The 24,797-nt window shown below is 39.3% G+C and overlaps 1 protein-coding gene across 3 annotated transcripts in view; it reads left to right on the forward strand.

The window, feature by feature from the left end:
* Nucleotides 1–1,398: 1,398 nt before the first annotated feature.
* Nucleotides 1,399–24,797, forward strand: part of KLHL32 (kelch like family member 32) — a 122,043-nt gene continuing 98,644 nt past the window's right edge. Inside the window, exons 1-2 of one of the 3 annotated variants that reach the window (XM_079298787.1) lie at nt 3,011–3,202; nt 11,547–11,633. The gene's annotated coding sequence lies outside the window, so the exon portion shown is untranslated. Of the gene's footprint in view, nt 1,588–3,010; nt 3,203–11,546; nt 11,634–24,797 lie in introns of those variants that run through there. The other 2 variants (XM_079298788.1, XM_079298786.1) reach the window with 2 other exon arrangements.

A 24,797-nucleotide genomic window follows, 5' to 3' on the forward strand; every position in this document is an offset into this window, starting at 1 on the left:
CTAGCAAATGGCACAGTCCTATTTTGTAACACATTTTCAGATACTTGAGAAAGTACAGTGGACAGCAATTTTTTAACAGAGGTCAAAGACCCTGATACAACTAATGCAAATACATTATCCACTGAACAACTGACAGATAGGAGTACATCTACAAAATATTCATAAGATGTCAACATCTGTTGCTGCTTCAGATAGTTCTCACTACTGAATCGTGTACTTTATTGACCAGAACATTAATTCCTCCTAAAAATCTATTTGGATAATAGCACTGTGTTGATCAACAGCTCTCTTATGATACAGTTTTGTATAGATACATGATTGATATTAACAGTCTTGACCAAATGGCTATCTGTGCCGTGAAGTTTTTGTGTATTCAGAACTGAAACTATATATTCTTTCTCAGCTAGAGGAATCTTGGTTTCTTGCAGATCTGTCTGGGCTTCTTTTCAGTTATTTCCCCTTGAATTGCAGATCTGTTTTCATTGTTTCATTTCTTTTATTAATTGTGAATGGTTTAGTGATTGTTTTCACTACTGTTTCCATGGTGCTCATTATCTCAATATACTTTGTAACTTGTTCTTCCCATACTGTCAGCTTTCCTTTAAGGGCTACATGATTTTTCAATGAAAATAGAGATTCCATTTTACTTTTGTGCAGCAGTGAGATTTCCTTTTAGGTGCTTAATCTCTTTAGTATCTTCATCAATAACAGCTCCTTTTGGCAGCTGTTGGTTAACTTAAGGTTTCATCACATTCTTTGCTCTGTGAGCATACTCCACTGTTTTCCCTTGGGATGTATAGATATGGGAGAAACTCTGGCTATTACTGATGTTCTTTGTTCTTTGCTGAGAGTCTTGAAGGATCCTCTTAGGATGCCCTGTGCCTTCTTCCACAAGAGCAGCAATAACTCTTTCATGGATCAGAATAGATTACTTAGTATTTCCATCTTCATAAACTCTTTTATCAACTGTCCCAAACTGAAGCGTTTTAACCTCATGCAAGTTTATATTCCCAGTTCTAACAAGCTCTTGTCCATCTGCTCAAGTTACTTTCATACAAATGGTAAAGGAAAAACAGTAGGATCAACTGGAATATGGATTCATGTAAGCAGCTGTAATAGTTCTTTTAGCTGCACCTTTTTCCAAGATTTGGTAGGCTTGTTTTTGTTGTATTGAGGTACATCTTCTGAGCCTTTCACGTGTATATGTGTCTTGTGTATGGGATCATTGAAAATCTGCAGTCTTTCTCTAGAGCAGGGAATAGGAGTAAGATTAAAAAGCTCCTTATTATATATTAGCAGAATTGAGAATTAAAAAAAAAAAAAAGAAAAAGAAAAAAAAATAATTTTCAATCTCTGTGACTTTTTCTAATTTCTAATGTTAAATATGATGTATTGCCAGACTCTTTCAATGGTGTCCAGCAACAGAACAAACAGTGACCATAAACCAAAACACAAAAAGTTCCACCTCAACTTGAGGAAGAACTTTCCACTGAAGGTGGCAGAGTCCTGTAGGAGGCTGCCCAGGGAGGTCATGCAGTATCCATCTCTGGAGACACTCAAAACACACTTGGATGCAATCAAGGAAAGGTAGCTTTTTTGTGTTGCACATGAATTAACTGGTTCTAATGAAACACTAGCCTTGTCTTTATGCCTCTCTTCTGGAACAAAAATGGGCTTCTGCCTGGTATTGCACTGTATCAGCACCAAGCTGCTTGACCCGTGACTTGGGGAGGCTCTGCATTACTACTGAAAACACTCCACATTCTGCATTTGGTGCACGTTCTGAATTAACTTTCCAGTTGTTACTGTCTGCAGATGAGGAATTGGGGTATTTCTAGATACCTTTCACAAACACCTTACAACAGAACAACTTGTCTGTCAATAGGCTTAGCTGAAGGCCCACATGCTGCAAAAGTGTCTTAAGGAATTTTCGTCTGAAAAAGACCTGAACTCCTCTAATGTGGCATGTATGTAAAATTAAGTATGGAGGTGTGTTGGAGATGGAGGCAGAGATTTTTGGGATCTACTATTTTTGTATTAGCGTCACAGATCAGAAAATAGGAACTAAGCTCCTAAGAAAATCCAGTAGCAAGATGAAAACTGCTCAAAAGTAGAGGTCCTCTGTGCAAATGTCAAAATAGTATTTTATCCTACATATAAAAGCACATTCCAGTCTTGCTGATGATGAGTGGATCACTAATCACTACATTTATTTTTTAATTCTCCTGAATGTTCTTCATTACCACGGGGTCAGTTAGAGGGTGCGGGAAGAAAAGTTCTGGCAAGTTTCACGAGGTGAGGCTGAACGAGCAGCACTGTTACTGACCCTCACTGCAGAGCTGGGTCCTGCAAAGACGGCATGTGGAAATATACACAATGCTGCAGCGCTTGTGTCTCAGAGAGATGTTCCTCATGACTTTTGCACATAAGATTTTTTAAAAGTCACATTAAACCCCATAACAGGATGATAAAGCAGTGATGCCTTAATATCCCAGCATGTAGCGCTATGGTCCTGACCCTGCAGAGACCTCATCCTTTCTGGCGGTACCTCTTGTCCTAAAATCCTCCTTCCCAAATGTCCCCGTGGCAGCCCTCCTGACCCGCGGTCCCCGCGGTTATCCCGCCTCGCAGGTGCTCTTCCTACAAACTTGGCGCTACTTAAAGGGCTCACTGAGCCAGTCCCCCTCCCTGCGGTGGGGCCGTGCCCGGCGGCTGGGCAGCACTCGGCCCTGGCCTCCCGGGCACCGCGGGCACGGCTCCGGGCTGCCGCGGCCCGGCCCGCCGCCTCCTCCTCCGGCAGGTGCGGCCCTCCCGGGCCGCCGCTGCGCACTGGGCTTAATATCCCAGCATGTAGCGCTATGGTCCTGACCCTGCAGAGACCTCATCCTTTCTGGCGGTACCTCTTGTCCTACCGTATCCCGCATGCACCGCGGGCACGGCTCCGGGCTGCCGCGGCCCGGCCCGCCGCCTCCTCCTCCGGCAGGTGCGGCCCTCCCGGGCCGCCGCTGCGCACTGGGCGGGGCGGGGAAGCTCCTCCTGCTCGGCACCGGAGCGGCACAGCCGGGACGGCGGCTCTGCGGCGCGGCAGCTGCTCGCCCGCGGCTCGTCCCCCCGCTGCCGTCGGAGCGGAGCGGAGCGGAGCGGGGCGGAGAGGCGGCGCCGCCAGCGCCCTGCGCGGCCCCGGCCCCGGCACCTGCCCGAGGTGAGCGAGCGGCCGGGCCCGAGGCGGCGTCGCGCCGCCCGCGTTACCTAACCGGGACCGGGAGCGGGGCGGGGGGCGGGCGCCGGTCGTGCCCCGCGGCCCCGGCCGCTCGGCACCGCTGCGCTGGGCAAGGGGGCTCTGCTGGGGAAGGGGGAGGCCGGGGAGAGTGTCCCCGTTGCCAGGGAGACGGGTCAAGCGGCAGCTCCGGCCGCCGGGGCGCCCCGGGCACCGAGCGCCGCTGCCGCCGGCCCTGGGCTCCCGGAGGAGGCGGCGGATGCGGCGGGCAGCGGCGGCGGGGAACGGTGAGCCCGAGCCCGGGGTGGCTCCGGCGCCGAGTCCCGCTGCACGCGGGGTTATGCGGGGACGTGCTCCAGGTGCCGGCTGGCGGCGGCTCCCTGAACATGGCTCTGCCGCCGCCACAGCGCTGGCAGGCGTCTCGCTCCTTAGTGCGAGCTCCCTTCGCCTCTACCGGCACTCGAAGCCGCTCGTTTGACCGACAAAAACAAGCTTTTGCCCCTCTCCGGCCTTTGAATATGCGAGAGCTCACAGCTGCAAATGATCCTGGCACCCCGATTGCCGGAATATTGTATCTGCAGCCCTCGCAATTGAAAAGGTGCTGTTCAGGTGGTTGTAGCTGATGGTGGGGAAAAATTCGGTCTCCGGCAGGAAATTTCGCATCCTATGCGGAGCAGTTCTGCGGGAGAAGCGCGGGTCCGTGCGGCGCCGCAGGTCGCCGGTGCCTCGTCGCTGTCGCAGGTCGCCGGTGGCTCTTTGCCGGTGGCTCTTTGCCGGTGGCTCTTTGCCGGTGGCTCTTTGCCGGTGGCTCGTCGCTGCCGCGCTCCCAGGCCGGCGGTGCGGGGCGGATTCCGCCCCTGGAGCCAGCCCGGCTTGTCCGAGCGCGGTCAGAGTGACAGCTGATCCGTAGCTGCCACACCAAACGCTGGGAAGCGGCGTGCTTGGCACCAGACACCGCAGTAAAATGTGAAAGAAATGGACTTATGGTTTAAGTCTTACCACGGGGAAATAAACTGCTGATCATAGCAAATAGTGTATTACTACAGTTTTTGAATTTTTCCAATTTTGTAGGGGTAGGAAAATAGCTTACAAACGTTTCAGAAACGAGTTGGGGTTAGTCTTCTTTGGGTAAATGTGCAAGGCAGCATTTGTTCAGTCGTGAAATCAGGAGCAGACCCAGAGGCCACAGTCCCGTTAACTGTAGCACGTAGGGTAAAGGATTAGTGTAGCCCTGCCAATTCCTCTTGATTCTGGGATTTGCATCCATAAAGCAGTTGGCAGGAGCAAGACCGCTGAGGCGTGTTCAATTCTTTAGAGTTTTCTATCTGAAAATCATATTTGTTGTTAAGTAGATCCTACAGAAATCCAGTGATGTGCTGAATAAGTAATACAGTTAGCACAGATGCTTGGAAAGCCACTCATATATAGCTACTCAGTCACATCTCTTTGTGCTATTCAAGTTTACAGATGATTACAGAAAAAAAATTTTCTTTACTTTGAAAGTACTCCAGAAAAACTCCTTTAATCTTTTGCCTGCTTTTCAGACTGTGGATAATTTGACAGCATCTGTAAAGCACTGTACAGTTATTATGCACAAAGTACTACATTAGATATAGGTATTCTCAGAAACTGTTAAATAATAAGATCTTGATTAGTAGAACACTAAAAATAATGTAGTTGTACCAGTTAACATTTCTTAAGCAGATGATTTGTAATTTTTTTAGCTGCCTACAGTGTTTTTAAAAATATTGTGTTTTACTGTACATACAAGCAACAAAAGGCTCTGTTAATTCCTGTGTAGGCATACATGGAGAAAATGCACATTTAGGCAGACATTGAATTGGCAAATGGGGGGCAGATTGCACTCCTAACATGTCAGGAGGGAAAGATGCTGTCTTGGGGTATCTTTGAAAATGTTCCAGTTAGATTGGCAGCTATACCTTTCATTCAATTCCAAGCAAGACAAAATGCTGTTAGGGAAAGGAATTTCAGTATGGAAATGGACATGTTGTTTATTTAACATTTGTAGCTCAGTGCAAACCACACAGAAGGTGAAATTAACCACTGTTTTTACTGTCGGAAAGTAATGGGGCATTTTAAAAGTAAAGATGACCATGCAGAAATTTAATTTATGGATATATTTATATGAAAATGAGCTTGGAAGTGACTGTGCTTCAAACTGACCCTGAACAAATAGTGTAAAATCTTGCCTTGGACAAGAAATATGAGGTTCCCACAGATCTTCTAGTGGAGTTGTAATCTTTGTTCAGTCTTGTCTTCTCTTTAAGACTGGACATAAACAGCTGTGTTTAAAATGGCAACTTTTGTTGAAAAGTCTGTGTATTGCTGATAGTCTAAGTGAATTTGACCCAGGATTTTAATTTGAACATACAAAGAAATTTGAGTAGCATCGAGAGAGGTGTGGATTTTTTGTTGGTTTTTTCCTCTCTTCTTATTAAGGGGAGCAATAACTTTTGATTTTACAGTAAGGAGAAGTATGGTGTAGAAGGAGCAGATGGAAATATATGCTTGCATGGGTCATTTCTTCAGTGGGCACTTACAAAGTAAAGTAAGTGCAATTTGAACAAAGAAAATGCTATGTTCATTTTTAAAAAATACTTTTTTGTTGTCTATTTTTGATTCAGAATGTCTTGCTTTTGCCTGAAAAGTCAGAAATGGATGTGATGTAGCTTCTGACACTGATGATCAACTTCTACAAAGCAGCAAAAAAGGAATGTATTTAATAAGAAATTAATGGCACTGCTGTGGTCTTTTTGATCGATTCTGCTGACTGGAATACGATGAACTTAATGGCCAAGAATGACAGTAATTTAATGCCACACTAGCATGGGGAAGTGATGATTATAAATTGAACTAGAAGTAGGAATTGGATTAAGTGTAAAATGAAATTAATTTAATCACTTGTGTGAGAACAGGTGACGGTTATTGGGAAAAACTAGCCAAATAAAAATATCATGCAGTGTAATTATACTAGCAACCACCTATTTGTCTCATTTTAATTCATTTATTGAAAAAAAAGTTACCTTTCATATTTCCTATCTGTCTAAGACTTTTATATGATACTTGCCTGTATGTTCTCTGCTCTTAGGACTTCAATTACTCTGATTACCCTGTTTGCAGGAAGTGGAGGGAATCTTGTGTTTGAATTTTTGTATCTCTCTTCTTAGGAGATAGAGGAACAAATATTTAGCCAAAAGGCTAAATTACAAGATTTTCCTAAGAAATTATTACATTTTTAGAAGTTTGGTTTTTTTTTATTTTTTAACAGTTTATTCCCCACACACACAAAATTTCCCCCCTCATATTACTAACTGGTAGAAGTAGTATATCCCCTCAAATTTCCTGAATTATCTGATGCTTATACTTAGCAGTGAAAGACAGGATCTTTGACACAATGATTTCTAAACCCTCACTTTTTTGTGTTCTGATTTAGGTGGCTTTTTCACTGCTTATGAAATAAAATGAGATCTGGTGCTCTGGCATTCAGTGTGCATACTATATTGCATGAGTGTGTGCTTGTAGATGGGATGTTCATATTTCAAGAGATTTTTGAAATTTTGCTATCAAATTCAGATTGCTGAAAATAAGTAAAGAGTAGAAACTCTTTACAAGATCTTGTAATTTTTTTTTTTTTTTTTTTTTTTTTTTATTTTTGTTTTATGTGTGGGTTTTTTTCCTGACTGAATTTTGGGCTTTGAGCAGTTAGAACCTTCATATTGAGAAGAAACATACTTAAGAGACCATTTTTAAGGGACATTCCTGCTAAGTCTGAAAAAATTTCAGGGACTGGGAAGTCGTTTCAAGAGATGAAAACGAATCAATTATGTTGGATTTTGACAGTGTAAACTGGGAGACCAGGAGAGATTTGAAACTTCTGGTTCTGAGTGTTCCCATGTGGGTCAGCTCCCCTGAATCTGCCTGACCTTTATAGAAAGGGAAATGTCTAATGTAGGCCAGAAAGGAGCTGCAGCAGGTTGTGTGTGTGTGCCAGCCTGTCTTCTAGATTCTTAGAAAAATGTTTTGTCAAGATTTATCAGACATGTGTTTTAATTGCACTTTTAACTATGGAAAAATTTGGACTAACCTAAGCTTCAACACTGAAGTGCATTGCCAGGCTTGATGTGGATTTGCCATGTTCATCTTCCTTTCCAGGGCAGGAGTTCTGCACAGATGAGGTTCCTGAATTAGGAATCTTTTTGTGCTCCTTGCTGTTAGTAGCAGTGAAGTCACTCAGGACAGATAGCTTGTGCAAACTGGGGCAGTACCAAGAGGTCTTTATGCCTCTACATGCACTGCTAGATCTTGAAATCTCCTTCAGCTTGAGACAAGAAAGATGCTGTTTCAGAAAGTGACATTCCAGCAGTGAATGCTGTGTGAATTTCAGTCACATTCATGCCAGTTGGAAGCTATTGACCTTGATATTGACAGTTGGATATTTCCCTCTGATGAGAAAGCAACGAAATTTGTAAACCATTATGAGTAAAATAAATCAGAGGCTTCAGAATATGAAGAATGAGAATGGATGGTTTTTTTTCCCTCTAAGCTAGGTGACTACTCTCAACAGTTATGTAAATTAAGAATTTGTTCTGCCAAAATTTCCCTAGCAATATGCTGCAGCAGTTTAGAAGAGCTTTAATTGTAGGGAATGAGCTCTGTAGGGGGATAAATATTGTAAATGTTTTGATTCATCAGTACGTGAAGGTTAAGGTTGTTCTGAAGAGTGTCTTTTTCTACAACCATCTGTCTTTGTTTTTCCTGACAGGAATGATACATATAGTGGTGGTAGTTGACAGCATAGATACTGTAATGTTGGAGCCTAATTTACTTTCGTGTTTTTCCTGGGTGCTGTGATTGTTTAGGATGGATCTTGAGGTCGTGGATTTTTTGCCTCAGTAGTCTAAACTCTTCAATTTTTTAACCCCTTGTGCCTCCAGAATTGTCTTTCATTCTAGTCTTCAGTAAGAAATGAGTTGGAAAAAATTCTTAGCATCACTTGTTTGGATTACAGGGGGGTTTTGTTTTGAAGGTATCATATCTCAGAGTGATTGAGGTCCCTTTCTGCACTGTCAATAAGGCTTGATTTCTGTCCTGTGTGTTTTGTGTGGTTTTTAAAGTGATTGCTAAGTGAAAACAGCATTGCTTAGATTAATAACAAATTTTGAAGAAGATGTGAGCAAGCTTATCGCCTTATTATGTCTGAAATATTTTCCATCAGGTGTCACTTCAGGTCAAATAAAGTAAAAGGGCTACTGCCCTTTTTAAGCAAAACTGTGCCTCTACCTGGCCTATCAAGACAAAACAGATAAAACCCTGTGCTTGAAGAAATGTCATCAGGATATGTGGAATGTATATTTTTCAGGGTAGTCATCTGTGGTTTTTGCCTTTTCTCTGTTAGTTTTGAAAGCCCCCTTTCAGTCAGTGACCTATATTTTAGTTGCATAAAACAACAAAAAAAAAAAGAAAGAACTGATGTTTTCAGAACAGAACTGGGACTTTGACTTGAGTGAACTGTGGAGATCAAAGTCTCAAGAGTAAGGCTGAACTGAAGTGCTGCCTTGTTGTGGGGATAAAAGTACCTGTTTTATGAGTTTGGTGTATACCTCAGCTGAACTTCTTTTTTTCACTTTTTCTTTTTATGTTTCTGTAGAAAACTCAGACAAGCAAACAGGAAGGGAGCAGAACTCCTTTCTGGCAGGGCCTTAGTGCACCAGCACTGCAGAGTGCACTGGAGTGTGCCATCCCTCTGCCATGCTGGGCTTCCCGTCCTCAGAGAGGTTACATTAAAATACACTGGGGATTTCTGGTGGTCTGTGGTGACTTTTGCATATAAATACTGTATTTGCTTGTATTTGTAGGAAATTGAATGATGGCAATGCAAGTGAGGTCTTGTCCATTTACAATCATGTATGTGGCTCCATCCTCCAAACACTCTCACTGAATTACAGAAGCCTATGTGTTGCCAAAATGTAAATAGAAGAACTAGATGTGCTCTGCTTGCTTGCTTAGGGAGGATAACTATGAATGGAGGTGAAACAGAAGTAGGAATTCAGTATTAGAGAGCAAGTCAAACTCCACAATGTTTTGGTAGCCAGGGCTGGTACCTGATACTGGAGGAAGCTCTCCTGGACCAGTGTGACTAGATCCTCAAGTATATATTCAGTTTCAATTATGCCTTTTTTTTTTTTTTTCTTTTTTCTTTTTTTCTTTTTCCTTTCATTAGATTTGTTAAATTTCTTTGAGACTTTTGATCACATCCTTCATGCAAATGGCATCAGATTCCATGCTTCACATCTTTGAATGTACATGACAGCAGATGAGAATAGTCATACACAAAATTAGTGGAATTTATATTCTTTGCAGCTGTTCATATTTCCCCAGGATTCCCAGTCCACTGTAGTGCAACTTTACCTTAAAGGCTGGAAAACTGCTAGACAGGCTGTATGAATTTACTGTCTTTTCTAATTAAAACTGGCTCTTGCACTATGGAGTTGCATTGATTTTCAGTGGTGTTGCTGGGTAGGTGAAGAGAATTAAGGCTGTAGTAGCAGAACCTTGTCACTTGTAATTTGTAGCAGTTTAAGACATATATGCCTCCAGCTTTCCACCTCCTTCTGCATGTATTGCAGAGTTGGAGGAGTAGAACAAGTGCCTGCATTTTGTCTGGTTGTTGGCACTATTATGGGATGTCAGTATGTGTTTGTACCATGACACCAGTGGCAACACAAGTGTCTCTTGTGCTCTGGGGCAATAATATATGGCAGAGCATGGGGCATACAGGGGAAGGGGAGTCAGTGTCTCTTCAGTGGCATAGGTTGATTCTGTGAATTACATATTATGTTTCTACATTTTGTTCTGTCACTGGCCTGTGTACTTTGAATGTTGAAAATTGCTGTTGGAAATCCAAGGACTGAATTTTCATAGGCTGTGTCTTTAGTTCATTATATTTTTATTCCTTGGTCCAGGTAGTAAGGGAGATTACTGTGTTCACCAAGTAGCCCATAGCAAACCAGATCAAACCCTGAACATCTAAAAGGAAAAAAAAACCCAAAAAGTATAAAGATTTAAGGGACCTAAAGATATGAGAGAGAAGGGTAGGGTTTTGTTGTTTGTTTGGGGTTATGTGACCTCGTTGTTGTTCTTTGTTTGGTTTGGGTGTTTTTCTGAGCTAATTGGTATAGTCTGTAGGAGGAATGAAAAAAGTGCAAACAGAAGTGTGTCTTCTGCTTAGACCTGAGAAAGGCACAGAAGTCTAAACGCTTGTCCATTCTTTTTCTATTTCAACTTCTGCTTCTAATTAAAGATGAGAGGTTAAAAAATTATTTAATATCTTTATTTTAGGTATTTTTCCTTGAAACAGCAGTTTTTCTCCAAGTAGTGTCTCAGACTAAGGAGAGCTAGGGAATGGGTGAAGAAAGTCTTGAGCTGTAAATTCAGAACCTTCTATTTGAAGGGGAAAAAATGCTCTTCCATTTGTTGTTGACTAAGGTTATTTTCCATTTGTTTATCTGTCCTACACACGTTTAAAAACTGTCAGAAGAACCAGACTTTATCAGAAAATTTCATCTAATGGGTTTATGACGCCTTGTGCATCTTGTTTTGACACAGTATGTTCTGCAGCTGTACTGGTTTGAGGTACCCCTGATGCCTCTGCCCTCCTGCTGCAGCTTGCTGCTCATGTGTTTTGCTGGCATCACTGTTTGTGGAGGGGTACTGGGGATTGGGTTGCCAGCATGTCTCCTAGAGCTTTAAGAAAAAATAAAAAACCTCCTCCTAAAAATCAAAAAGTACCCCCACAGAAGTTTCCCTTACACTTTTAAACCAGGTCAGGCAAAAGAAGGAAGTATAGAAACCAGCAGTGCTGCTGAACTTGTACTATTCTGTCTTGAAAGAAGAGAAAGTTGCTTTGACCTGTGATGAATATATGCAGACTAGAGAAAGGCATGTGGACTGTAAGTGTTTAGTTTTCTTTCATATAGTTGGGGGTAAAAGGTGTTAAAACAGTGGGTTTATTTAGCAATTTCTGGCACTGATTTGTAGTAAGCAAATGTTTACACTGCAGCTTGCCATAAATAAACAGAAGGATGTTTGGAAACCCTTACCAGCTTTTGTGTAGGAGAGAGCAGTCATAACAAACTGGTTCTGTGAGAAACTGAAAACAAATAAAAGATGGGCTGTTATTCATGGCTTGCAAAGGCAGAAGAGACTGTGAACAAAAGAAGCGAGTAATTTTCAAATACTGAGAAACATTGTTTGTGAACCTGGGATAAATTTCAGTAACATTTCATGTTCTCCTGTTTTCAGTCTTTAGAAAATCTAAAGAAAAGAAGGGCAAATGATTTTAACCAACTCTAGCCTCAGAGAAGGGTGAAAGTCTTCAGCTGTATTCAATACTGCTGTGAATCTTTTGTATCTCCCCAAGACACTTCCAAGAACATTTCCTACCTCTTTCTGAGTGTTAACAATCTTGCACTCACTTAAAAGGCTGTATGTAGTTAGCTAAAGAAAAGAATTATTTCAAAAATCCTCTAGCAAATCTTTTCCTACAATGAAAGTATTTTAGTACTTAATGAGATTATTACCTACTATATGGAAGTTATTTTCCTTATTATTTTGTGTTCTTGGGATTTTTTGAGTCTAACATTGTGGCATAAAGTCATAGGTAGGTCATAGAGCATCTCCAGTTGGGTAGCTGAAGCATCGATTTATGGGGTATGTTTAAGTAATTGTTAAATGGTGCCAAATTCCGAAATCAATATTCCATTTCTTGTGAAATCAATATTCTATTTTTTGTAATTGAGTAATGTCCGAGTATCCTAGTAGCTGATAACTCATATTGACTTTTTTTGCAACATTTTTTGTGGTTTTCATGTAACCACAGCAATACACCAAAGAATCTCTAGCCTTAAAATGTAGACTAGACTCAGACCAGAAATAAATCTAATTAAATGGTACTGAAACTCATGGCTAAGACGGAACCTTTTTTTAGTTATTCCCTGTGTAAAGAGGAAATGTGTTCTCAGCAATCTGAAGGTCTTCACAGAGAATCTCTTGGTTGTAGGGTTCCCCTGGAACCAAGCAGGCAAGGAAATTGTATTAATAGCTCAAATGTATTTGTGACCTGTGATGGTAGGAAAAAGAAATATGTTTTGCAGAAGAGATGAAACCTTCCACATAAACTGCCATTGGGGCATACAAATTGACTGTGCTGTGTAGAGATACCCACTTAGCTGTGAACAAATTAGCAAAACATTTTAGGAGGACTATTTGTGGTGCAGTATTTTGTGTGAGTAACGTGTTCAGAAATTACTTGCATGTCTGCAGATCTCTGCATTGGACTGTGTTGAATGCAGGTGAGGTGGTGATCCCTTGGGGAGTGCAGGTCAGTAAATTCCAGTCTAGATTCAGTATTCTCTCTCTCTGTGAGAAATGGATTTCAAAGACCATGCTTACAGGGTAATAAGTTGCAGAAACTATTGAGTCCTAACAGTATTGCTGCATCAGATATTGATTGATCTTTGAGAAGGTTTGTATTCCCAATAGCACCTACTGAAGGGATTTCATAAATAGCTTTAATACTAGTTAGTGTGCAGAATGTGGTCTTTCTCTCCTGAAAATGGGTGGCAAGAGCTTTTATTTGGTTATCTTGAAATCTGGTATAAATACAGAGATAAAAACTTGTGTTTGTTTTTCACATATAACCAAGAGTTAGCCTGAGAGCAAGCTAGTGGTGAAGGCAGTCCTAGTGGTGATGCCAGAGCTTCTGTGTGCTCAGTGATGGGCAGCACTCTCAGATCTACAAGTTAAAGTGCTTGCAAGGTGGGGAGAGATCTTCCAGACTTTCTTTTTTATTCTATTTTTTGGAGATCAGTTGTCTTCTGATTAGGTTGGGGTGACTGTAGTGTTGAATAACTAAGGTAAATTAATAAACCTGGCCAAAGTAGTCCTGCAGTTCTTGGCTGCTTTAGGCATCTTATTGTCCAAAGATGTAAAAGAAGCAGTGAATGTGTGCTTAGAGTGCTGGATCATGTACAATACAATGGCTCAGTTCCTTGGCAAGGTGAGGAGCAGTCTGTCCCCTGCAAATTCTCTGATTCAAATCCAGCTTCTTGTGTGTGCCATTTGGTAAAGGGAAATCAAACACAATTTCATTATCCTCTTAGTCCTTGGATGTATCTGCAGTATCCTTGGGCTGTTGGAGGGGATGAGTGGGTGCTTCAGGCCATCTTTATGCCAGTCAGCATTTTTTGGGCCAGCATGTCTCTGTTCCCTGCTTAAGACACTGATGAATAGCTTCTACTTATTATATCATTGAATGGCTTTTAATCATAGCATTGTCATTCTCAAGCATTCAATGTCTAAAAGTCATTTCCCAGATGTCAGTAATCACGTTAATTCAGACATTCCCCAGTAGGAGCCATAAGCCTGGTGTTACATTATGTTTTCAAGCTTCTCTCAGTAATCTTCAGCCCTATAAACTTTATTCTTTTTTTGTGAGATGAGAGCTTCAGGTAAGGTTTTGTTCCAGGAGATACTTTTAGTGACAGGGAAGGAAACCACCATGACTGGTTTATTTTGGCTATTTTGTACCTTAAAATGTGTTTATTTTCTGATAATGGCTTATCTATGATTGCACAAAATCTGTTCTCTAGTGCTAGAGCCCAAGTTAGTATTTTCCTTCCTAAATCAGTCTGTGTCTAATTTTGATTTAGAAATTCATCTGATTTTAAGGATCCTGCTGTCCCATTGATTCTTCTAGAGGTGTGCAAACACACATATTAACATTTTATTATTTGCTGTGGTCCAAATGTAAAAGCAACCTTGATAGCTTCCATGTGGGTTAGAGGCTGGTAATCTAAATTAATGAAAAAGCAGCTGGAGTAAAAATAATGTGTAAATGTTGTGACTCAGTATGTAAGTCAGAATAATATAGTAATATACATTAATTCAGATTTCTCCCAAGCAAGTTAACTTTTTAAAATTTTGCAGTGTCTAGTAAAAAATAATATTGTTTTGTAGGACAGAGGCATTCCTTTCCATTCTTTTCCAGAGTTGGTTGTCGCTTTTATGTCAGCAAATGTTGCTTTTGCTTGTTTAAAAGTTCATAGCAGCTGGAATCAAATGCTTTACTCTCAAACAAGAGTGATTATTAAGAAGTTAATCTCTGATCCTGCTGGTACCAGCAATATTTAATGTCTTTTAAATAATTAAAAATGCTAATGTGAGATCTTGTAGATAGAAAAGTGAACAGTTAAAGCAATTAACAACATAAGATCTAGTCAAATTAATTGTTTGATGGAAGTTCTCTTCCACTACCAAAAAATCCCAAACCAGCCAACACTGAAGTGAACTACCCCCTACCCAAACCTGTGTAATACAGGCTTGATAAATCTGTGCTCTGCTAAAAAGATTGTGGATCTTTCAATTTTAGTTAGAGCTTTGACTTCTTAAAATACTTTAATAATATTTTTAGGAATGAAGGGACTATTTTGGCTTTAAACTGTCCATGAAGAAAAGATTTGGAGGAATAAATCTCTTGAGGGCTCTCTTGTAGAGTTCTGTTGCTACCCTATCCAGGAAAATCTTCATTTTCTGGGATATGGTGTTAACAGTAATAGGCTACTGTTGTCCCTTTGGTAATTCATTATTTCCTTTTGTTTTGATTTTCTTCTCTACCTGGTAGTTTTGACAGAGATGTCCCCTGTGGCCTCTAGGATCAGTGGCTTTCCTAGACATCACAGTTAGCAGAATTATCTTTCAAAAAGGCTTCTTAGTGTGACTCAGTTTCTGATATATTCTAATTTGTTGCCTTAAATTTTGATTATCAGAAGCATTGCAAATTTAAAAGCAAAAATTTTAGTAATTGTTGGGAATTTATTCAAGGTGCTTTAAATTGCTTGGGTTTTTTTTTTTGTGACAACCATCTGTTGGGAAACATTAAAAATACCCTCACTGAAACTTAGCTAAAGAAAATAAATTATTTTGTTCTTTTGCTCAGAAGTCATTCAGGGCTCAGCTTATTCTCTGGAACTTATTCAGCTATTCTCTGGAATAGTAAAGTCTAGTGCCACTTGAGATGGATATCCTGTGTCATCTTTCTCATCTCCCCAGGAAAATGGCTTAGATACTCTACAGGAACTAAAATAGCAGTAAATTTTTCTACTGAATTCAAGTCTTAATTGAGTTTAATTGGGAAAATTTAAAAAGTGCATACATGTATTGCTTACAAAGTATTGTTTTTGTTTATCAAGTAAAATAATCATTAAACTTCATATGAACAATACTTGTACTTGCATTGCTACCAAGTTTTCCTATCAAAAAAAAAAAAAAAAAAAACCCAAAAACAAACCCACAAAAAAAAAAATCCAAAAAAAAAAAAAGAAAGCAACTTGCTTATGCCAAGAGAGGTGTTTTGTGCTACAGTACATTTGGGTTGGATTGGTGTTATTTCTAGATAGGAGTTAAAAGGATTCCTAGGCAGTTCCAATAAATGGGAAAGACTGAAACTCATAAATGTGCTCTACTGGGACACCTAACAGAGATGTGGAGGCAAGTGCATTTGCTGTGGTTTTGATAGAATTTCCCCCTTTTGCCACTTCTGTTTCTTTTTATGAGATAAAATGTCTTCAAGAATATTGGAATGTGGAATAAGTAGATCATATGGGACTAACATGTTTTTGCATGCATGCAGTACATTCACATTCTTCTCAGCTGTACCAGAAAGCATCAGAATTATCTAGGTTGAAAAGGACCTCTTGACATAATTTAGTCAAAGCCCCCTATTTAAGCAGGGTCAACTAGATCAGGTTGTCCAGGATGGTGTCCAGAGGTGTTTTGAGTATCTTTAAGAAGGAAGATTCCACAAGCTGTCTGGGCTTAAGTTGTAGAAGAAACAAGAGTTTTAACTTGAATTATAAGTAGCTCTTTGTAGCAATTAGTGGTTTTTCATAAGATAATTATTGCCCTTAAAATTAAAACATAAATGTTATTTTAGAAACAAGGAAACAAATGCCTTTTCTTTTTGTTCCCTCCTGCTTGGCACTGTTTGGCTGTCTCAAATATGGTGGGATTCCAGTGCTTGGCATTCAGTTCACAAACTTCAGTTAGGCATGTAGGTCTGTTTCCACAAATCAGTGATGTTTGGTTCTAAGAGCAGTATTCACAAACTCTAGAGGCTTGCTGAGCTTACCAGTTTAATGTCTGGGTAGTGATGGATGCTTCAGAACAATGGTTCAACAAATTGCAAGTTGCTTGCACGTATATAAAGGGAAGAACAAGATGTCAATTTAATTGATAGAAAGAATCAAAAGTATACAAGTTTTAAATTCTTCACTTCTGCAAGTAAGCACCTAACTGTAGCCTTATGCAGTCTTTCAGAGGTGCCCTTGGGAATTTAAACAGCAACTTGTTTAAAAAAAAAGTTTTTCCGATCCTGAAATATACCTTCTGGTTTGTTTTGGTTTTTTTGTGGTTTTTTTGTTTGTTTGTTTGTTTTGTTTTGTTTTTTGAATTTGTTTAAATAATCTAAGAAGTATTGATGCAACATTTGCCTTAAAAATGGATCTGTCTTTAAGTCTGTGTGTACCCAAAGGATTTAAAGTATGAGTTCTTGGATTGTCTCTGAAAAGCAGACACTAGAGGACATTCAAATCTGATGTTTCCAGACAATAACTTTTTATGTTTCTCTATTAACCTCTTTGATAGAGCTTAATTAGAGTGATATTTTACTTTAGTAAAAAGTATTTCGTTAAACTGAGTTTCTTAAGACATGATGTCAAAATCATGACTCACACTGCAAATATATCATATGCATCTTCACTGTGAGGTTTTAGACTGCATTTCCTGTTACCTCCCCTCCCCACCTGGTATGTCCCTTCTGTTCTGAGAGGAACTTTTATTTGTTGTTTTGACACTGGGTTTTAATGACAGTGGTCAGTATCAGAACATTTTCTAGGTGGCTGGTCTGGAGCATTGAATAAAGTCTGTGTTAGAAATGGAACATCTGTTGGGTAAAGGTTGAGAGAAAAAGGGAGATCTCCTATTTCAGTAAAATACCCTCATATGAAATCTAGATTCTGGAAAAATCCTTGGAGAAAAAGAATCCACTAACTCTATCATCAGCTTGGGCAGGGCATTCAAGCTGTTTTCCAGCACAAGAGGTCAGGTGTCCTGATGTTTCCCCTTGTGTTCCCAGCAGGTATGTGAACCACAGTTTCCTCTGGTGGAAACTGTACCATTCCCAACTGTCCTAGTGCTTCAAAAGCTCACACTCTAGCAGATTGTACTCACAGGGAGCAGGGTGAAGATCTCTAATTAAATCTGCTCATTGATATCCCTTTTGAGTTGGGGTATTTTTCCTTCTGGTGGTATGGTATTCTCCTTTATCCAAATAAGGTTTGGGCAGTCTCTGCATGTCAAAGCTCTTTTAGATTTATGTCTGTGGATGGAAAAAATCCATCTGACATCTTCACTGCCACTTTGACTATCCTAGACCAGGCTTGTACTGTGTACTTGTCTAGTGACTGTGTAAACATGTTGCTGCTGGTGAATGTAAGAATTCATGGTCTTACTGTAGCAAAATATGTATATGTTATAAACTCTAGAAATTCTATTTTTCCTGAAATATAAGTGGGTTTTTTTGTTTGTTTTTTGTTTTTTTGTTGGTTTTTTTTTTTGTGTTTTTGTTTTGTTTTTTTTTTTTTTTTAATTTGCAGATGGCAGTGTAAAACTGGGTAAAGAGCTAGAAGCAGAGATAACTGCAGGCTTCACTGCTTATGGCTTTTGTGATTGCAGTGTGTAATAGAACTTGGAAATGGGCAACCCTCTCCACTCTCTCCCTCTGCTTCTCACCCACAAACAGAATTTGTCTATAACTCCTATTTATTCTGGTAATCTAATTAGTTTTGACTTTCTCTTTCAGTCTAGATTTCTTTAATGTTTAAATCAAATATATCTTTTTAGTAAAGAAGTGTTTCAATCGATCTGAGTTTGTTGTAGGGGAAATGTCTAAATTGGATGGATTTACTTTGAGCTCTAGCTAACTTCAGGTCCTGTCACTCCTACTTAAACTTCTAAGTCAATTATAAAAAACTATGTGTAGAAATTCCTTTTATACCTGAAGCACCTTAAAGCTAAACAGTAATACAGGCATCCCTGTAATACAAGAGTTTATGCTGGAATGGCATTAGCCAGGCTTTTAGAAGTTTTGATGCAATTTCAGTGTAGAAAAAGGACCCTAAGGGAGTTCAAGCATTCATGTTTTAAGAAGTGATGGAATTAGGAATACCTGTGCCTTTTATTGCAGTAAGCTGATTATAGGGAACTTCAGTTTTGCTACTGGAGGACATAGTTTTTTGCCTTTTCTAGCATTCTTAGTTTCATGAGCATGTAAACCTTTGACACTTTTTCAAGGTAAACTAAAAAAATCTTGACAAGCTGTGTCAACTGAATAGAAGAGCAGCATGATTGGAACCACTAGCACTAAGATCAAGTAAACTGTCAGAAATTATTCACTATAATCCATTACAGTCAGAAGAAAGTGAAAGCAAATGTTCTGCAGTTGTTTCTCCACAAAAATAAAAAGTTCCAAACTTGGTGATCTTGATTTTTAGTCTAAAATCTAGATAGAATGGGCTTTAATAGACATTGATTCTTTTATTTGCTTTCTTCTAAGTCTGATGGCTTTGTCATAGACACATTTTAGCCCAGCATTTTCCCTGCCCTTGTCTTTCTTTGTCTTTGTCTTTCTTCTGTGTGCTTTCCCAGTCTGCTCTCCTGAGCATTCATTCTTCTTGTCCAGCAATTAGAATTATATCCTGATGACTTCTGGCTTCTCTTCCTATGATTGCACGTAGAAAAATCCATGCTTTCTCATCTATTTTGCAGATACTCATCTGATCTTAGTATTGTGTACTATTTCACTGTTTCCCCTTCCCCTTTGCAAAATGAGGAAAGCCCAGGAAATAACTGTAGCTGGTCTTCATCACCTCTTCCTCCATGGTTTTATTTCTTCTTCCTACTTCTTTCCCACTTGACATCTCCCTTTTGGCCTCATCAAGGTGAAAGACACTCTGCCCAATTTGCTTAAAGCTGTCAGAAATATTTTGATGCCCAGTTATTTTAACAGAAATGTGTTGGCAAATATCTTTGTTCTCTTACATTGAAGTGTGGAGGAATAGTCCATAAGCCAGTTGTGTGTCTAGTTCTGGGGTCCTAAACACAAGCAATGGTGGCTTCTTCAAAAGGGTCCAGGGAAGGATCACAAAGATGCTCAAAGGGCTGGAGCACCTTTCCTGCAGAGACAGGCTGAGATAGGTGGGATTGTTCAACCTGGAAACAACTTGGAGCCTGGTCTCACAGTGGCCTTAGAGTAAGGGACTTTATAGAAAGGAGGGGGACTGACTTACACAGGCAGGTAGTGGTAGGAAAGGGCAGTGGTTTTACAGGGTTTAGTTTAGAGGCCAGGGAGCAATTCTTTATTTAGAGGGCAGAGAGGTACTGGAACAGGTTGCCCAGAGAAACTGTGGATGCTCCTTTCCTGAAAGTGTTGAAGGCCAGGTTGAATGGGACTTTGAGCAACCTGGTCTAGTGGACCCTGCCCATAGGAGGGGGGAGTTGGAACTGGATGATCTTTAAGGGCCCTTCTAACCCAATTCATTCTGTGATTCTTTGGTTCCATATGGCATAAAATTGATAGCGATTTCAGTGGTCGGTTACTCTATGAGTTGAATATTTTTTTTTCAAAATAGAAACATGGAGGTTAGTAACATATTGAAGTGTTTTGAAGTTTATAGAACTACTGTGTAGTTGTACTTTTGTGTACAGATATTTTTTTCCCCTCTGACTCCTGGCATTGAAACCACCCACTGGACACAGAGCAAGTATTTTATGTTATTGTAATTATGCTGGAATCGGTGGGGGGAAACCCACTCTTTGAAATGAAGTATAGTTCTGCCACCCTGTGGCTACTGAAGGCCATTCTTAAAAGGTACATGTTTACTTAACTGCTGTTAGTCGTAGCCTTTTACCTTCTTGAAGGCTATTTCACAGAGAAAGTTGAAGGGTTATTGCAGATCCCGTAAAGATTTTATGTGATTTTATTGAATTATATAAATAGTTATTCGCTGGAATTGCCATGTAGACACATAACTGATCATCTCAGTTATGCAAGACTATACACTATTGAGAAATCACACTTTTCTTAGTGTTTTCATGTGGTTTTTTTATGTCTCAGTCATAGATATGAAAAGCTCATGTGGCCCAGTTGCCAAGATTGTAGACTACAGTACTGTGTATTCCTGTCTGGTGTAAGTAGTCTTTATGCAGATTTGAAGTAGTTTCAGAAACATGTCTATGTATTTTTGGCTCTTAATACTCTAGAAAAGAATAATTGTGTTCAATGAAAGCATCTTGATGGTTGTGAAAGTTAAAAATCTAAGGTTTATCTGAGTGAGGCCCTGGAGAAGCTGACACCATTTCCAACCACACCTCTCTATTGCATGTCCCTTTCCATGTTTATTTATAGAATTGTCAGGAGAAATAATTATGATCTTTTTAGTTAAATTTCTGTTGCATTCCTCTATAAAACATTCTGACTTGATTTAGAGAAGTCTTCCACATTTGTGGACCTATTGGATCAGATCCAGAGGAGAGCCACAAAGATGATGATCAGGAGGATGGAGCATCTTTCCTATGAGGACAGCTGAGAGCTGGGGATGTTCAGCAAGGAGAAGACAAAGCTTCACTCCAGGGAGTCCTTCTAGCAGCCTTCCAATGCCTAAATGGCCTTGTAAGAAGGTGGGAGAGGGGCTTCTTACAAGAGTGTATAGTGACAGGACAAAGTACAAGGGGCAAAAGGTTTTAAACTGCAAGAGAGCAAGTTTAGTTTAGATGTTAGGAAGAAATTCTTTACTCAGAGGATGGGGAAGCACTGGAGCAGGTTGCACTGAATTCTGGTTGCCCCATGCCTGAAAGTGTTCAAGGCAAGGTTGGATGGGCCCCTGAACAAACTGGTCTGGTGAGTGGTGTCCCTGTCCCTGGCAGGTGGCTGGGACCTAGATGATCATTAAAGTCTCTTCCAACTCAAACTATTCTATAATTTTACAACAAACATGACACATTTTCTTAAACAAAAAAAAGTTTAGGCTTGAAGAACAGGGTGTTCATGCAAATCAAATTCCAAAATAACATGCAATTACAGACTGTTAAAGTTGCCCTGTTTTTTATTTCCTTTTTATAAGGTCTACAGGAAAAAATCTTGAAAGCATAGTTTTGCAAAATAACAAAGATTTTGGTTTATGCCAGGAGCAGAATGCTTTTAAACTGACCAGAGACCTTTTGACTTGTTCCCTATATAGCAACCATGAACTCAGTGTATGGATTAGATATTTCATTTTGAGAATGCTTTGCATGTTTGTTGCCTAGCTTTCAGAAAGAATAGAAAATAAGTTCATAGAAAAATAGAATAGTTTGGGTTGGAAGAGACCCTTGAAGGTCATCTAGCCCAGTCCCCTGCCATGAGGTGAGATCTCTTCAATGAGATCAAGATCAAGTTGTAATATTTTTCTCCCAATGATGATAAATTAATCTGCTGTAAGTTATGTCGTGCTCCTTACAGGTGAGTAATTGGTGTCATAGCTTAAATGACAGCAACAGTGGGTGCTCTGAAAAGCTAAGACAATAGTGCACAAAGGTATGTTGTTACAGTTGAATAAAACTTATCTTTTTTTCAAATTAAATATGTGAAACTGTGTGTACACATCGTGGAAGCAAACCTTGTCTTCAAAATAATCAAACTTCATCTGTGTAGTTTCCAGCTGAGTTACATGATTTTCTATGGTTTTATCATTGGAATGCAACAACCTCTTTCTCAGGTGGTAGTTTAGGTAAAATATGCCTTAAGTTACACAGATGATCATGAACCTGGCTTTTTATTTTATCTAAATGTGTATTCAGAAAAAATTTCTGAATGCTGATATATTGAGATGTATAGAAGATATAATGCCACAAAGAAGGTATAAAGACATAAAGATGTTGTTTTACTAATACAACCTTTAGTCCTGTGACTTGATTTTATGTTTTTTTCAGTTTAAGATCCTAATTGTTCTGTGAAGTCAGATGGTAATTTGGTAGTAATAGAAAATAAATCTCATTATTCTAAATGACTATAGCTGATGGCCTGAAGATAGCAACGATCTCTCCAGTCTCACAAGAAAATAGTTTGTAATTAATCAGAAGACTGTAGCAGTTTGAATTTTTTGTGATTTTATTTTATATTTATTTTGCTGAATTTTAGATTTATTTTGCTGAATTAATTTTGCTGAGGTGTTTTGACTGACTTCTGTTTCCCCAAATAAATCCTGGTTTTCAATTTTTTTATTCCATTAGTGTTGTAATTTACATTAAATCTAAGGGTTTTTTTCAGTACTATGAAAGCTTTTTCTTGAAAGTCATTGTACTGAGGCACTAAATTAGTTGAGCAACTTGTGTTTGAGCTGAGTGATAGTTTCACTGACAACATTGGGCAGTGGGAGCTTTTCTCACTCGACATTCTTGAACATTTTTTATGGAATGAGTAAAATATTTCAATTCTCAAAGATCATAATGAAAAGAGTTAAAAAATGTCTCCCAGGCATATGGGAAAAATGTGTTAATATACTCAGAAGAGCAGGTTTGAAGTCAAACTTTAAATGTTTCCAAGTGTTTTCTTTTTGACAAATTAATTTGGCAGAGATGTGATTAAAAAACATAGAAGATAATGTTATCCTTTATTTTTTGTGAATAGTAAACCCATAGTTTTGTTTCTGAAGAGACTCTTACTTTGAGAGAAGGTGAAGTACAGCTTGAAAGGATGATTTATTCTGACTTATTAAAACCACAGGCAAAAGCAGAAGCTCCTGTGAATAAGGATCCAAGCTAGAACAGAAAATTGCCATGGGTAAATCTTAATGCTCTCATTCTGTATCCATGACAGCCTCTGTCAGGATGTGTTATGATGCCATTCTGGAATGAAATTAATATAGTGTACTTCTGTTAGCTTTTAAATGTTGTGTTTTCTTTTCTAAAAAGGCCAAATTTAAACCAAATATTTGAAGCTGGCAGTGTGAAAATACCATTTCATTGCATGCAAATGCTTTATCTTCATGACTTATCCAGTTGGTTCAAAATTTTACTTTTTTGTGTAAAGAACTCATGATCCCTTCAGTTTGTTCATGCATCTAACTTGAAGTGTTATGGGTTTAAGTGGAAGTGTTTTTCAATACTTAAAATACACACTTGGAAGAGGAGTGACTTGAGGGAAAGAAGATAACTAATTAAGGATAGCTACTTGAAAATGCAAAATATTTTAAAAGTTATTTCTATATTCACTATTTTTAGTATTTTAACCAGTTCTTGAGCACGTGAATGTTAATAAATTCTTATGTAAGCTAGTTTGGCACACAGCAAATTTAATGTAAGTAATGTTGAGTTACTGTTTTCCGACATAACAGCAGTCATAATTAAGAATGTTAATAAATACATCTAAATAAAATATTGCTATATATTACAGCAACAATAATAATAAACTATTATTAATATTAATATTATTATATTGCTATATAATATATCTCTATTGCTATACATTATCTGTACTCAGAGAAATGAAAAAAAACCTCCAGAATTTAATGTGAAGTTTTATGTATCAACAGTTTTTTATGGTTACTGACAAGTGAAATTAAGTTTAGGGATGTAACTAAAAACTACCTATGTGAAATGAGATTAAAATCTGTACTTAAATCATCAGGGTTTGAGTGAGTTAAAATTTATTATTCAAAATAAATTTTTGATAAGCAATATTGTTTTAAGTAAAGTGATAATAGATCAATGAGTGGCTTCCCAATTCAAAGTAAAAATTTGAAGGAGAAATTAGGGGGCTTTTCATACACTGAAGGACTTTAAAGGCAGAGCAGTACTTAAATAATGCAGTGCCATGCTGTGAAGCTTAGTGGTAAACAGAAGATCAGCAGCTTTATTGGTGATGAAGGAGGTGAAAGCTGCCCCAAGTGGCACCATGTAAAGGGCTCTCCCGGAGTCTCACTGCATCCTGCGTTCAGAGAGGAGTGGCAGAGGTCTCCCCAGAGAGGCAAGTCACTCTCCTGTCACTCTGAGTGGCTCTCAAGCACCAGGGGCTGCTGTGAGGAGCGAGGCACTGGCTGCTTCAAGACATCCCCAGGGGTTCTTGGCTCTCCTGCTTCCCTCCAAATGTGCATCATCACAAGAGCAGAGCTTGCATCTGGCTGCAGAGAGGATTTATGTGTGCTGGCTGCCTGGGTCTCAGTGAGTGAACAGTTTGAAAGATGTTTAGCTCAAATTTTGTGTTGCAGCTTTTCACAGTTAAGCTATTTTCTTTATGTGGGATAAAAGGCACCAATTCTCTGTGGTTTTCCACCCTGTTTTTTAAAGAGTTCTGTTCCTGGCCATGTTTGCAAGAGAGCATCTCTTCTGTCCAAAAAAGTGTCTTTTAGTATGTCTTGAATACTGTACTAAACTGAACTCTGTGAAGTGGTAGTTGCATGTGTTTCAC

Source organism: Erithacus rubecula, assembly GCF_903797595.1.
Source record: "Erithacus rubecula genome assembly, chromosome: 2".
NCBI lineage: Eukaryota > Metazoa > Chordata > Aves > Passeriformes > Muscicapidae > Erithacus > Erithacus rubecula.